Source organism: Meriones unguiculatus, chromosome 6 (genome assembly GCF_030254825.1).
Source record: "Meriones unguiculatus strain TT.TT164.6M chromosome 6, Bangor_MerUng_6.1, whole genome shotgun sequence".
In the NCBI taxonomy this organism is placed as follows: Eukaryota; Metazoa; Chordata; class Mammalia; order Rodentia; family Muridae; genus Meriones; species Meriones unguiculatus.
Genome location: NC_083354.1, coordinates 29,117,379 through 29,133,203, shown reverse-complemented (window position 1 = coordinate 29,133,203; position 15,825 = coordinate 29,117,379). Strand labels below are relative to the sequence as shown.

Below are 15,825 nucleotides of genomic sequence, written 5' to 3'. Positions count from 1 at the left end.
CATCATTCCACCTATACACAAACCTAACTTGAACTTTGTTTTCAAAGCCTGCTCTTCTCACCCACATCTTTTCCCCAAGCTTACTGCAATGACAGCGTCTTTGCTAATGAAGACTTGAGGAAGGACACTTTTAAGGACTGGCCCCATGAGTCACCTGAGGCTGTTGAAGCTCTCGTCAAAGCAGGCCTTTTCTACACAGGTCAGTCGGGGGTTTTCCCCCTTATTTGTACGTTTCTGTGTGTGAGTGTTGCCTGCATGTAAGTATGGGTGCCACATGCCTGCCTGGTGCCCTCAGAGGCTAGACAGGGTGTTGGATCCTGGAACTGGAGATACAGTTGCCGAGAGCCAGCATGTGGTGCTGGAAACAAACCTGACTCCTTTGCAAGAGCAGCCAGTGCTCTTTATGCTGAGCATCTCTTTAGCACCTGAGTCAGAATTTTGTGTCTGCCACATATCTAATTCCGGAATTGCACTTTTCTTTATTTTCATTTGTCATAGATCTCTTTGGGGCCTCATAAGACCTTCAGCTTCCCATAGTTCCCTCGGTGCTCAGCCTCTGGGCTTGGGGATCCTGAGGTCACTTCATCCGACAGGTCTATTCCACTGGCAGAAAACAAACCACCTGGTCTTAACGCACTGTCTTCTCTTTCCAGCCTTGCCTGAGTGTCACAGATGAAGTACTCCTATTTCTAGGGAAGGAGAGCTGGCAATAATGTGAGCAGAGACAGGGATTCTTCATAATCTGCCTTACATACAGGCTCCTAAGTTTGCTCTTCCATCCTGCCCCAGCTACAAGTATATTCTTCCGATATACTCTGTAAGCAATTGCTTGTTTGTTGGTTGCCTATGTCTGTGAATGTCCCGTATGTCATCATTGTCCAGAACAGAAAGAAATCTCTGCCCTCATGGAGCTGCTGCTGCAGATCCTGATGGCAAATCTTTCAGGATCATGGTTTGGGAGAGGTTCATCAAAACACACGGTGCACAGGAACCTTCAGCAACTATTGCTGACTGTTGCTGACCACCCCACGGAAGGACCAAGAGTCTTGTGTGAACTCATGTGTCCTGTGCGTGGTATTGCCACATAACCCAACTGGAGGAGCAAGCAGGATTTCACTAGTGAAATCTGGAGTCGAATTCTTGTGAGTTGACAGGTGTATGTGCTGTTGAGCTGACCCCATCTCCTTTTCCTAGGCAAAAAGGACCTTGTCCAGTGTTTTTCCTGTGGAGGATGTATGGAGAAGTGGGAGGAAGGTGACCACCCATTAGCAGACCACACCAAGTTTTTCCCAAAGTGAGCAAAGTAAATTCTCTTGACTTTGAACTCACTTCATCTGTTATTCCCTCACTGTCCAGGTTTGTTATCTGTGGGTAGTGTCTGCTCACTCTCTGGTTCCCACTGCGAAGAATACATCCATGTATCTTTATTTCTTTCCCCCCTTGATACTCTCCCTGTCTAGCTATTTTTCTCATTATAGTAAGATCTTAGTTTTTGTTGGATCTATGTACACACTTTTAAAAACCGGATCTGTGTAGCACAGACTGTCATAACAATTCTATCGAGTGGAACTTGATCTCATGATCCTCCTTCCTCAGCCACCTAAGCCCACTGCAGAGGCCACATCATGTCTGCCAGTTCTAGGCCTTTCTGATTTTTTTGAGTACAAACTAGTTTTTTTTTTTTTCTCACCTCCTTTTAGAATGCTTTACAGGTTTCTCTTTCTATTGTCTAAGATTTCCTCAGTGGTTTTCTTTTTCCAGGGTTGGGAGTGAAAGCACTGATTTGAGCACACCAGGCAATCACTTTACTATAGAGCTACTCTGACTCCTTTTCTGTCAGTCTTCAAATGTATTTTTATTCCTCTTCTACATAAGAAAACCCTAGAAATGTCCACTTGCACAATGAAATTTGTCATTATGTAGTAATTAGAATTTTCAAAGACAAATATCAATATGCGCTGATTGAAAAGTGGGTATTTCTGGGCAAGGTGGTTGACACATGAAGTCCTAACTCTCAGGAAGCTGCATGAAGAAAAATGTAGTTTTGTTTTATATTAAATACTTTGATATGAATTACCCTAAAGTTGATCTGTTTTAAAATCCAGCACTTGTTATTAAGAAATAAGAGTCCTCCCATCCCAATCCCACCCTCCCTCCTCCCTCTGCTTGCATGCCACTCCCCAAGTCCACTAATAGGGGAGGTTCTCCTCTCCTTTCTGATCTTAGTCTGTCAGTTCACATCAAAAGTGGCTGTATTGTCCTCTATTGTAGCCTGGCTTCCCGCTTCCCACTGTTTGCATTTGAGGGTGCAGGCTCCCAGCGACACACTGTTGTCCGTGTGATATTTCCCTTTCCTGCCCGTGTTCAATCAGAGGATTGACCTCTTGCAGGAGCAAATTGATACCCTATGGCAAATCGCTCAACCTGGCTGTCAATGAAAGTATGCTGGACTTTGTGTCACTAGCATACAACATGAGAATTTTTCCTGCGCTGCAAATCTGTCTAAACAATTGTCGAGCTATATTTTAGGTAATTGGACTGGAGAATTCGATACTACGATGGAGCAGCTGAGAGTGGCCATTGTCACAGTAAATTCTACCGGAGTGGACGCAGGACTAGCCACAGGATTATCAACATGGATTGCTGCAGCCATGAATCATCTGAAGGAATGGGCGGGCATGGGAGTGTTAGCAGGCCTTCTGGTGTTGGTCTCCTTGGTTTGCCTGTGGTATATATGCAAGATTAGAGTCTCACAACAGTGTGATGCAGCCATGATCATTCAGGCCTTTACAGCCATTGAAGCAGGACATTCTCCCCAAGCATGGTTGGATACCATAAAAAGCTAAAATGATACGCTCAGGATGCGAGGCTAAGCACTGCACTCAGGGTCAGCCGCTTTGGACCCAGAGAAGAGCATGTCTGATTGCATGCGGGTTGATGCCCCAGGTCCCGCCTCTGAGAAAAAGGTATCGGACGGGTCTGATGCTCTTTGGGTGGATGACACCTAAATGAACATCTGTACAAAGTCCCAATTTATTTCTAATATCAGAGATCAGACCCCTACTCTTGCCTGATGCGTCTAAAACAAAAAGGGGGAACTGTAGAGAGCTGCGGAATGCTATGCCTTAAAGATGGAGCTGGTTTCTGCCTTCCACCTTCCCGATGGTGAGTGCTCTCTGTCACGAACAACTCCACATTTGGCTAAGGCCGAGGATCTGGCTTGCTTCCATGTATGTGGACCTATCTGCATTGCCCCCGTGGCACGCCTGGGTTGGCTACCCAGAGGCTATTTAAGCTGTGGGCTGGCTTTCCCCGGGGTCCGAGGATTGTTCAATGTTCCTGAATAAACTGCATTGAAAAAAAAAAAAAAAAAAAAAAAACAAAAAAAAAAAAGAAATAAGAGTCTTTTGATTCGGTTTCCCTTGCAAGGTAGGAAAATCTCCAACTGTGTTGGTGCCTCAGCAGTCTGTGGTCAGTTCCACCAGTGTGTTTTCTTTCCATCCAACACATACCTAAAAGTGCTCTAAATTGATTTAAGTTTAATTATTAACATTTAAATGTAAAGGTTTAAATAACCATCTGGTCTTGAGATAGCATGCTAATAGTATCTGAATCACTTAAAATATTTCTTAAAAATGTTTTCTTAGTATGCATTAATACATACAATAACATTGCATATATATGTACATTATGTTTTACATATATATATTATTATTATTATTATATAATATATATATTATATTATTATTATATATATATTACAGTTTACTACAATCATGCTCACCACCGTCCTCCCATTACCTTCTCTTATCTCTCTCTAGCTCTTCTCAGGTCTTTTTCTTCTAAAATCATATGTTTTGTGTCCTCCCAGGGCTATAGCAAGATTTATCCTGGTTTTAAATAAATAAATATATACACAGAATATTTCTATTTAATTTTGAAGTTAGAAGAGATACAGCAGTGCTCACTTTTTTCTTTTCCTTTTTAAAGTACTTGACTTTTGGGTGTTTTGTCTGCATGTATATCTGTGTACTACTTGCATGCCTGGTGCCCACAGAGGTCAGAATGAGGGCATCAAATATCCTAGAACTGAGTTACAGGAGGCCGTGAACTGCCTGATATGGGTGTTGGGAACCAAACCTGAGTCCTCCCAGGAGTAGTGACTGTTCTCCCACTGAGATATTTTAGGCCCCACTTTTTTTCTTTTTTCTTTAGGAGTATGTAGAAAATAGTTGAGAATGCCAGGGCCTTCTTCTCAATCCCTGTGTGGCAAGGAGGGAGAGAATTTTTTTGTACTTAAAGCTTGTTCTAGAATCTATCAACAAACTTTGTTTTATTTTAATTAAAACTAGCATATGTAATGCATATCTACTGTACTTACGTATCTGGTTGAAAGGACAATAACAATAAATCCTGGGAGCTGAGTGCTAAAGTCAAGAAGTCAAGGTCTCTCAATGCCTTAGAGGCCACTGTGCCACTCCCTTGTCCTGGTTGATGCTGTCCTCCTCATCCAGGGGGAAACACAGTCCTGATTTTCAGTTACTGTCCTTTTACCAAACACACATACACACACACACACACATCTACATAAACCTTCAGCTTTGCCTGTTCTTCAGTCGTTTGTTGGTTCTTTTTATTTTAGTTCTATGTGTGTTGTGTGTGTGTGAAAGGGGACAGGAGGTTGAATCCAGACTGCCATGAGTAAGAAGCAGCACTTTGCCACTGAACTACTGCTCCAGCCCTCACAATTTTTAAGACAGAATTCTAGTATGTCTACAGAGTGAGTCCCAGAAAGCCAGGACTACACAGAGAAACCTTATTTCAGAAAAAAAAAAAAAAAAACAATTAAAAACATTTACTGTGTAGCTGATCTTGATTTGCAGTATAGCTGAGATTTCCCCTGAACTCACATCTTGCCTTACTCTCATGAATACTAGATGCACAGCCATGTGCTACCATAATTGACTGGCTTGCCTGCTATGTTTGTTAGAGGGGGGGGGTCAACTGGTAGAGAGGTGTTTGAGACAGAGCACCAGATAACCCGGGATGGCCTCCAACTCAGTATTTAGGGAGGATGGCCTTAAACTCATCCAACTGCTTCCACATCCCAAGTGCTCGATGACAGGTATGCTCTACTACACCCAACATTTTTTTGTTTTTTAGCTTATTCATTTTTATTTTATACATTGGTGTTTCATCTGCATGAGTGAGGAAGTCAGATCACATGGAGCAAGAGCTATAGACAATTGTGAGCTGTCATGTGGGTGCTGGGAATTGAGCCCTGGTTTCTGGAAGAGCAGCCAGTGCTCTTGACCACTGAGCCATCTCTTTAGCCCCAGCTTTTGTTTAGATAGACAATAGCAAGATGTAAACTGACAACTGGCAACAATGACCATATCCTTTCATACAAGTTTCTCTCTAGGACACCCCAGGGCTCTCAGTTGCTAATGGGAGTCTGGAATGAACATAAATTCAGACCTTAACAAGAACAGAATTCCGGAGACTTACAACAAGGTCAAAGTGCAGACAGTATGTTACATGGATTGTTCATTCCTAAGGAGGACACTTCCTCCTCCAAAACTCAGGAGACATTGCAGAAGAGGGGCCCAAGAGGTCATAAGACCCAGAGGTTGTAGAGGACAGCTTGGGTTTGTCTTGTTTGGTACACAGCAGGGTCCTTCCTCAGGAACTCAGTTGCTGTGGTTGCCTATCCATGCAAGCCTGTGCCAAATCCAGAGAAGCCATGCCCCACCGCTAGGAGGGGAGCTGTTGACACTTGTATCTGCTAGAGTCATTCTTCTTCATACCATGGGCCTTGAGGTGTCCTGAGCTCTGCTGGATGGCCCCGTGTCCACTCACCCATGAGCAGCACTAATTGAATTCAGTTAAAAGAGGATACAAAGCTGGGAGGTGACCTGACTTGAGGAGGAGTCTGGGGAAACTGAAGAAAGGCAGTGGGGGTTGATATAATCCACATACATTGTACATATTTCTGTGATTTCCAAAGAATAAAATACTTTTTAAAAAAGAACAGGCTTCCAAACTGTGGCTCAGAAAGCTCTGCCACTTGATCAGAGTTTATGGATAAACGAGAGCAACAGAGAGTGGTGTGCAGAGGAGATAATTGTCGAGGGAGAGAGGAGTGAGTCAGGAGAGGCGCTTAGGGGAATTTTGCAGTTCTGATTGACTAGCAATGAGATTGCTTCTTTATTACACAGGTTTCACAGAACAAAGACCAACTAATGACAGACTAACCTGTTCAAGAAGTGCAGATGATTTGTTTGATTTTTCATTACGAAGTGTTACAACTTCAGTCATGATTAGAAAACACAAACAGAACAGATTTATGCTTATTATAAGCCTTATAACTCCAAGTTATAGAATCTAAAGATTGTCTTATCCAAAGCAAACACATTTCTTATATAACAGCCTGCTTTTAGGCAGGCAGTATTTGTAGTTTTAAGGCACTCCAGACAAACAGAAAACACCTGAGCTTTTTTTTTTTATGAAGAGCAAATATTAATACCTAACTGCTTTTACTACTTGTGTCATCATCTACACTATAAAGTAGGAACAAGTTATTTTAGTCAATCTATCTTATTTACTGAGTTCTCTTCCTCCAGGGGTGTACCCTCTATGACCCCCTATCTTTAAACTACATTTTTCAGAGAGTTCTAAGTGTATTGTAAAGGGAGGCCTTGAATCTGTTACCTGGTTTTCTGGCCAGTCAGAGTTTGTCCTTGTCTTTGTTTCCCCTGCACCAGTTATTCTGTTTGAGTTTGCTTAAGGGCAGATATCCACAAAAGATTCCTGTAGTAATGGCCTCATAAAAGAATTTCTAGTTTACGTGCTAATCTGTGCTCAATGATCTCCAAAGCATAAGGAAACCTTCACAACAGTGGCCAGATAATATCATTTTTCTAAAAGAAAATAACTCAGACATAATTTTCTTGGGAAAAGAGAGAAAAAATCATAATGCATAAAAGATCCCCCCTCCGCCAAATAAAACACGTAGAGCCTAAAAACCTACAAAAGAGGGAAAGAATGAAAATGATTGCAGCATTTGGCTCACCTATGCTAGAGCTGTGTCAAACAGCTGTGCTGGCTTCATGGCTTTTCCTGTTTCCAATGGATATGGCTGTGCCGTGAGATGCTCCCAGAGCCTTGGTGTGAGGTTGACATGGATGTCTCATTTAGTGCTGAGCACTTGATCATCAATTATTACCTAGCCAAGGATCAAATAAGCAGCATTCTTTGCGCAGGAACATAAATATATAGAAGGCAATTTGACAGGATGTCCGTTAAGCCAGATAGCATTAGTAGACCCTGCCCTGCTAAGACCTTTATAGACTCTCTGGACCATGTGCTTTTGACCAGGGTTAGTTTAGGTTTTTGTTTTCTTTAGTTTAGGTTTAGTTTCTTTAGTTTAGGTTTTGTTTTCTTTCATTTTGTCTCACTGTGTTGCCCTTTCTGTTCTGACCTTGCTATTGTAGATCAGTCTGGCCTTTGATCCAGAGATCCACCTGTCTTTGATACCCAAGTGCTGAGATTTGCAGGCCTGCACCACCACACCCAGCTTGACCTGGTTTAGAGAATCTGTGAAGCAGCCTCAAGCCCAATTCAAAGCAGTTGGTTATCCCAAAAGATTCAGTCCACTCTTCACTGTTGGCCTCATCTTGTCTGGCATGATAGTGATGTGGTAGAATGCAGGTGGCCCTCCTCCCCCAGCAGACTGCAAAGCCTCTTCCAGTACTGTGACAGGGAGACAGCAGGGAGGAAATTCCGAGTCAGTTCCAGCTTTATTCCTGAAAGCAACATGCTCTGTGTATTCAGAGAGGTCTGTAGTTCTGTCCAACTTATTTTTGTGAGACAGGTCTCTCACTAAACCTGGATCTGGCCAATGAGACTTACTGGCTGGTCATTGAGCCCCTATGGTCTTCCTGTCTCTGCTTTTCTGGCACTAAGATTACACTGTCCCTATTGCCTCACTGTTACACAGGTGCTGGAAATCTGAGCCCAGTCTCCATGTTTGCCCAGCAAGCATTAAATTTTTATTTAACTGTGTGATATCTATGTTTTTATTCTTAATGTGAATTTCATGTAGTTGACACACTCAGATCTTGTGGGTTTGTTTCTGACAGTTTGACAAGAGTTGAAATGGTTAAAAATTATTGTTATCTAAATTCTTAATTGTACACTCTCTTTAGTATGTTTTAATGTCCTTTGTTGTTCTTTTTCCATGACTCTATCGTTTTTTCATAATTTAATCTGTGAATTTTTATTTTTTTACCTTGTTCACTTAGGTAAAGTGTATTTGTGTGTGCACTGTGTGTTCTACATAGGGCCAAAGGGAGACAGGGAGTCTCCTCTCCTTTATGTCACCCTCTTGTTCCCTTGAAGCAGGGTCTCTCTCTGAACATGCTAGCATCCAGTGTGCCCTAGTTATCCCCTTGCCTTTGCACCCACAGTGCTGTGTCACTATTTTTTATTCTTTAAGATTATTTTAGCTGGTTTCACAGACAAGCACTGACTCTGTTCTCACCCCAACACATTCCCCGAATATCCTCACCATTACTTTACAAACCACATGCATTGGTTATTGGAAACCAGAGACTGAAGGTTATACAGGATGCAAGACTGACAGAGTCACTGAGAATGTTCACTTTCTGCCTCATTCCTGGTCCTGAATCTTCATGTCCTCCAAAAAGCTAATGCAGACACTTAACTGCACAGAACCATTTCATGACTTTTCTCTTGTCTGCATAGTTGTGTATTTCTTCAAAACCTGAAGTCCTCTGCAGAAGTGATTCCAGCCCTTGAGAGCCACCATGCACTTCTGGAAGCCATGGTAATGTGCCCCACCCCTTCTCTGACTCAGCAACACAAGATTGTGGGGTTGAGCTGTGATTGTCAACTATAAATGTACCATAATTAGAAATTGTCCACGAGAATCTAAGAAGCAACTGTCACACGATAGCTATAGATGGGGCTTCATAGTGAACAGTGAGCCCTTCTCCCTGAAGAAGCAGATGCTTGAGACCCTTTTAGACTTCGACTTGATTAAAATGCAGACTAAACACATTTCATCTGCCCTTTTGCTGCAGGGCAGTAGGCTTGACTTTCTGCTAGAACTTTTGAACCTCAAAGTCATGTATCATTTTCTTAGTTGTACTTTTCCTTGAGAGAGATTTTCAGTTTGTAGCGTAGGCTGATCTTGCAGTTTGTATGGAGCCAAACCTGACCTGGAACTTGTGATCTCTGCCTCAGTCTTAAAAATGCTATGGTTCCAACTGCCTTCACCCAAGTCGAGCTGATTTGACTTTTGATGTTGTTTCTTGTATTGAAACCAAGACGCCGCATTCTGAGCAGCAGCAGCAGGATCAGCACAGTGACCAGTAATCAGAACTCGTGGCCATAAAACACAGTCATTGTGTTTCCCAGGTGAGAGGATACCCCACGGTGGGTGATTCAATAAGCTTTTAACTCACCCAGCTAAACCGCGGAAGAGATCCCGGTTCCGCCAGATGCTTGGCTGCCAGCCGCCAGCCCCAGCCCCAGCCCAGAGCCACAAGCCAGTGTCTCTGGTCACGGTCCCAGACTGAACCGTGCCTACCACACTATCAGAGACTGGAATTTTCAATCGAGAGATAACCCCAGGGTACAGGAAACGACTGGGACCGGCCTTAGGTCACCCAGACATCCCCTGGAAAAGACTCGGGATCCACAGGCACCCCAGGAGCCAGCCCGGAGCCAGAGCCGGGGACCCAGGTTCCGGCATTAAGCCCTGCCTGCCTGCGCGCTTGACTCGCTGCCTGAGATAGAACTGTGGGCACCAGGGCACCAGTGAATGAGTTTCACTGTCCGGTGCAAACACACAGGGAGGGAAACGGCTGGTTTGATCTCAGAGCACTCAGCCAACACCCCCAACCTGAAAAGGTCCCCGGAAAATTACCCAGCTTAGGGAGGCACCCAGGATCCCAAAGGCCACAAAGTCAGACACAGGCAGTTTCTGCACACCAGACAGCTGGCAGAGACTGAGCCACCATCACACAGCTGTGCTCCAGGCACAGGCAGTTTCTGCGGGCAGCCAGCTGGCAGACACTGAGCAATGTGCACCAGGGCAAAAAAAGACACTGGGAGTCCGTGTCTCCAGAGAATCCACAGGGAAGGAAGGAAACTGTACTGACCTAAATCACCCAATCCTTCACTAGAAAAAGTCTAGCAGACTAGTGGGGCCGAGGCGCCAGCACTCAGCTGTGCTCCAGACACAGGCACAAACAGTTGAGGCGCGCCTGATGTACAACTTGGTCACAGCAGCTGATCATTAAATTTACAACAAGAAACCCAGAAACAGGGCAGCTGCCCTCAGGACTTCCCTGGGTGAGAGGAGAACCCTCTGGACTAACAAAGACCACAGTTACCACTCAGGTCTATATCCCTGAGGTGAGCAACTCCTGAAAACACACCAGCCATCCAGGGACTATACCCAAAAAGCTGAGAAGACATCCTTCAGGAAAAACCAGCTTTCTGCAAAGGGGATTCTCTCCATCACAGCATCCCCAGGAACCACCAGAAAATAACCCCAAACACCTAAGATAGCACAATGGGTAGAGGCCAGCGTAGAGGCTCAAGCAACAAAAGACAGAGCAATATGGCATCTCCAGAACCCAGTTACCCAGGGGCAAGTAGCCCTGGACACCCCACCATAACTGAAATCCAAGAAGATGACCTAACAAGTATGCTCATGAAGATGATAATAGAGGAAACAAATAAGATTCGTAAAGACATAGAGGAAGATAAACTCAAACAGAATATTGCCATCCGTAAAGAAATAGAGGAAGCTGCAGCCAAACAGTTTATGGCCTTTAGAAAGGAAATGCTTAAAACACTGAATGAAATAAAAGAAACAGAGTTGAAGGAACTAAAAGAAAAACAGGAAAGTACAATCAGACAGGTGAAGGAAGTAAACAAAACAACTCAAGACCTGAAGATAGAATTGGAAAAATTAAAACACAAATGGAAGAAATAATGGAAAGGAAGAATCTAGGGAAGAAAACAGGAACTACAGAGGTAAGCATAACCAACAGAATACAAGAGATGGAAGAAAGAATCTCAGGTGTAGAAGATACAATGGAAGAAATTGATGTATCTGTCAAAGAAAATGTTAAATCCGAAAAATTCCTAACACAGACCGTCCAAGAAATGCAAGACAACAGGAAAAGACAAAACCTAAGAATGATAGGTATAGAGGAAAAAGAAGACTCCCTTCTCCAAGGCCCAGAAAATATTTTCAACAAAATCATTGAAGAAAATTTCCCCAAGCTAAAGGAGAGGCCAATTAGAATACATGAGGCCTACAGAACACCCAACAAATTTGACCAGAAAAGAAAATCCTCCCACCACATAATAATCAAAACAGTAAGTATACAGAACAAAGAAAAAATACTAAAAGCTGCAAGGGAAAAAGGCCAAGTAACATATAATGGCAAACCCATTAGAATCACACCTGACTTTTCAACAGAGACTATGAAAGCCAGAAAGGCCTGGATGGATATCATGCAGACCCTAAGAGAACACAGATGTCAGCCCAGGCTACTATACCCCACAAAGCTCTCAGTCCTCATAGATGGAGAAAACAAGATATTCAATGACAAAAACAAATTTCAACAATACCTACAAACAAATCCAGCATTACAGAAGACACTGGAAGGGAAAATACAACGCAAGAAAGCTAGCTACATTCAAGAAAACACAGGAAATAAATAACCCCACTTCAGTAAAACAAAAAGCAACCAAGCACACAACCTGATGACCACAGCCAACATCAAAATCAAGAGATCTAACAGCCACTGGTCATTAATCTCTCTCAACATCAATGGACTCAACTCTCCAATAAAAAGACACAGATTAACAGAATGGATACGTAAACAAAGCCCAGCAATCTGTTGCATACAAGAAACACACCTAAGACACAAAGATAGACATTACCTGAGGGTAAAGGGTTGGAAGACGACTTTCCAAGCAAACGGACCCAAGAAGCAAGCAGGAGTAGCCATTCTAATATCTGATAAAATAGACTTTCAACCAAAATTAATAAAAAGAGATGGGGAAGGACACTTCATACTCATCAAGGGAAAATTCCACCAGGAAGACATCACAATCCTGAACATCTATGCCCCAAATACAAAGGCACCCACATTTGTGAAATAAACATTGATAAAATTTAAAGCACATATAGATCCCCACACATTAATAGTGGGAGACTTCAACACCCCACTCTCAACAAAGGACAGGTCAACAAAACAGAAATTAAACAAAGAAACAATGTCTCTGACAGAGGTCATGAATGAAATGGACCTAACAGACATTTACAGAACTTTACACCCAAACACAAAAGAATTTACCTTCTTCTCAGCACCTCATGGAACCTTCTCCAAAATAGACCATATAGTGGGTCACAAAGCAAGCCTCAACAGATACAAGAAGATTGAAATAATCCCATGTATCTTGTCGGATCACCATGGAATAAAGCTGGACCTCAACAATAACAGAAATAACAAAAAGCCTACACACACATGGAAACTGAACAACTTGTTACTAAATGACAGCTGGGTCAGGGAAGAAATAAAGAAAGAAATTAAAGTCTTTCTGGAAATCAATGATAATGAAGACACAACATACCTGAACCTGTGGGACACAATGAAAGCAGTGCTAAGAGGAAAGTTCATAGCACTAAGTGCCTTCAAGAAGAAATTCGAGAGAGCTCATTCAAGCAACTTAATGGTTCACTTAAAAACCCTAGAAAAAGAAGAAGCAGACACACCAATAAGGAGTAAACAGCTGGAAATAATCAAACTCAGGGCTGAAATCAATCAATTGGAAACAAATAAAACAATTCAAAGAATCAATGAAACCAAGAGCTGGTTCTTTGAGAAAATCAACAAGATCGACAAACCGTTAGCCAGGCTAACTAAAAGGCAGAGAGACACCAACAAAATCAGAAATGAAAAGGGGGATATAACTACAGCCACTGAGGAAATCCAAACAATCATTAGGACTTACTTCAAAAGTCTATATGCCACAAAATTTGAAAATCTAACTGAAATGGACAATTTTCTTGATCAATTTGACTTACCAAAGCTGCATCAGGACCAGGTCGTATAAATAGTCGTATATCCCCCAAAGAAAAAGAAGCGGTCATCAAAAGTCTCCCATCCAAAAAAAGCCCAGGACCAGATGGCTTCAGCGCAGAATTCTACCAGACCTTCAAAGAAGAGCTAACATCAATTCTCTTCAAAGTATTCCACAAAATAGAAACAGAAGGAATATTACCAAATTCATTCTATGAAGCCACAGTCACCTTGGTACCTAAACCTCACGAAGACTCAGCAAAGAAAGACAATTTCCGGCCAATCTCCCTTATGAACATTGATGCAAAAATACTTAATAAAATACTTGCAAACCGAATCCAAGAACACATCAAAGATATTATCCACTATGACCAAGTAGGCTTCATCCCAGGTATGCAGGGGTGGTACAATATACAGAAATCCATCAATGTGATCCACCATATTAACAAACTGAAAGAAAAAAACCACATGATAATCTCCCTAGATGCTGAAAAAGCATTTGACAAAATCCAACATCCATTCATGTTCAAAGTATTGGAGAGATCAGGGATACAAGGCACATATCTAAACATAGTAAAGGCGATATACAGCAAGCCTATAGCCAACATCAAACGGAACGGAGAGAAAATTAAAGCAATCCCACTGAAATTAGGGACAAGACAAGGCTGCCCACTCTCTCCATATCTCTTCAACATAGTGCTGGAAGTCCTTGCTAGAGCAATAAGACAGTTGATGGGGATCAAGGGGATACAAATTGGAAAGGAAGAAGTCAAATTATCACTATTTGCAGATGATATGATAGTATACGTGAGTGACCCCAAAAACTCTACCAGGGAATTCCTACAGCTGATAAACACCTTCAGCAAAGTGGCCTGATACAAAATTAACTAAAAAAAAAAGTCAGTAGCCCTCCTGTATACAAAAGACAAAAGGGCTGAGAAAGAAATTAGGGAAACAACACCCTTCACAATAGCCACAAATGATATAAGGTACCTCGGAGTAACCCTAACCAAGGAAGTCAAAGACTTGGATGAAAAAAATTTCAAATCTCTGAAGAAAGAATTAGGAGAAGATATGAGAAGATGGAAAGATCTCCCATGCTCATGACTTGGCAAGATTAACATAGTAAAAATGGCCATCTTACCAAAAGCAATCTACAGATTCAATGCAATGCCCATCAAATTACCAACACAATTCTTTACAGACCTGGAAAGAAAAATTCTCAACTTCATCTGGAATAACAAGAAACCCAGAATTGCTAAAACAATCCTCTACAATAAAAGATCTTCTGGAGGTATCTCCATCCCTGATCTTAAGTTGTACTATAGAGCAACAGTTTTAAAAATTGCATGGTACTGGCATAGAAACAGAATAGTGGATCAATGGAACTGAACAGAGGACCCAGAAATAAACCCACACACTTATGGACACCTGATCTTTGACAAAGACGCCAAAACCATACAATGGAAAAAAGATAGCACCTTCAACAAATGGTGCTGGTCTAACTGGATGTCTACATGTAGAAAAATGAAAATAGATCCATACTTGTCACCCTGCACAAAACTGAAGTCCAAGTGGATCAAAGACCTCAACATAAAACCAGACACATTAAATCGGCTTGAAAAAAAAGTGGGGAATACCCTAGAACTCATTGGTACAGGGGAAAACTTCCTAAACAAAACACCAACAGCACAGGCTCTAAGAGCAACAATCAATAAATGGGACCTCATGAAACTGAAAAGCTTCTGCAAAGCAAAGGAGACCATCACCCAAACAAAGCGACTGCCTACAGATTGGGAAAAAATCTTCACCAACCCTTTATCTGACAGAGGACTCATATCCAGTATATATAAAGAACTAAAGAAGCTGAAAAGCAGCAAACCAAGTACTCCACTTAAAAAATGGGGAACAGACCTAAACAGAGAATTCTCTGTAGAGGAATACCGAATGGCAGAGAAGCACTTAAAAAATGCTCAACCTCACTAGCCATTAGGGAAATGCAAATCAAAACAACCCTGAGATTTCACCTTACACCCATGAGAATGGCCAAGATCAAAAACTCAAGTGACAACACATGCTGGAGAGGTTGTGAAGAAAGGGGAACCCTTCTGCACTGCTGGTGGGAATGTAAACTTATACAACCACTCTGGAAATCAATCTGGCGCTTTCTCAGACAACTAGGAATAGCGCTTCCTCAAGATCCAGCCATACCACTACTGGGCATATATCCAAAAGAGGCTCAAGTACACAAAAAGGACATTTGCTCAACCATGTTTGTAGCAGCTTTATTTGTAATAGCCAGAAGCTGGAAACAACCCAGATGCCCCTCAACTGAAGAATGGATGCAGAAATTGTGGCACAGCTACACAATGGAATATTACTCAGCAATGAAAAATAAGGAAATCATGAAATTTGCAGGTAAATGGTGGGATCTGGAAAAGATCATCCTGAGTGAGTTGTCCCAGAAGCAAAAAGACACACATGGTATATACTCACTCATATAGACATACAACATAGGACAAACTCACTATAACCTGTGCATCTAAAGAAACTAAGCAAGAGAAAGGACCCTAACAAAAATGTCCAATCCCCATCCGGAAAGGCAAAGAGGATGGACATCAGAAGAAGAAGAAAACAGGAAACAACCTAGGAACCTACCACAGAGGGCCTCTGAAAGCCTCAGATGACCCAGAAA

The 15,825-nt window shown here is 42.2% G+C and overlaps 1 pseudogene; it reads left to right on the top strand.

The window, feature by feature from the left end:
• The window catches only part of LOC132654906 (baculoviral IAP repeat-containing protein 1a-like), a 74,989-nt pseudogene that overhangs the window by 24,877 nt on the left and 34,287 nt on the right, over positions 1–15,825 (top strand).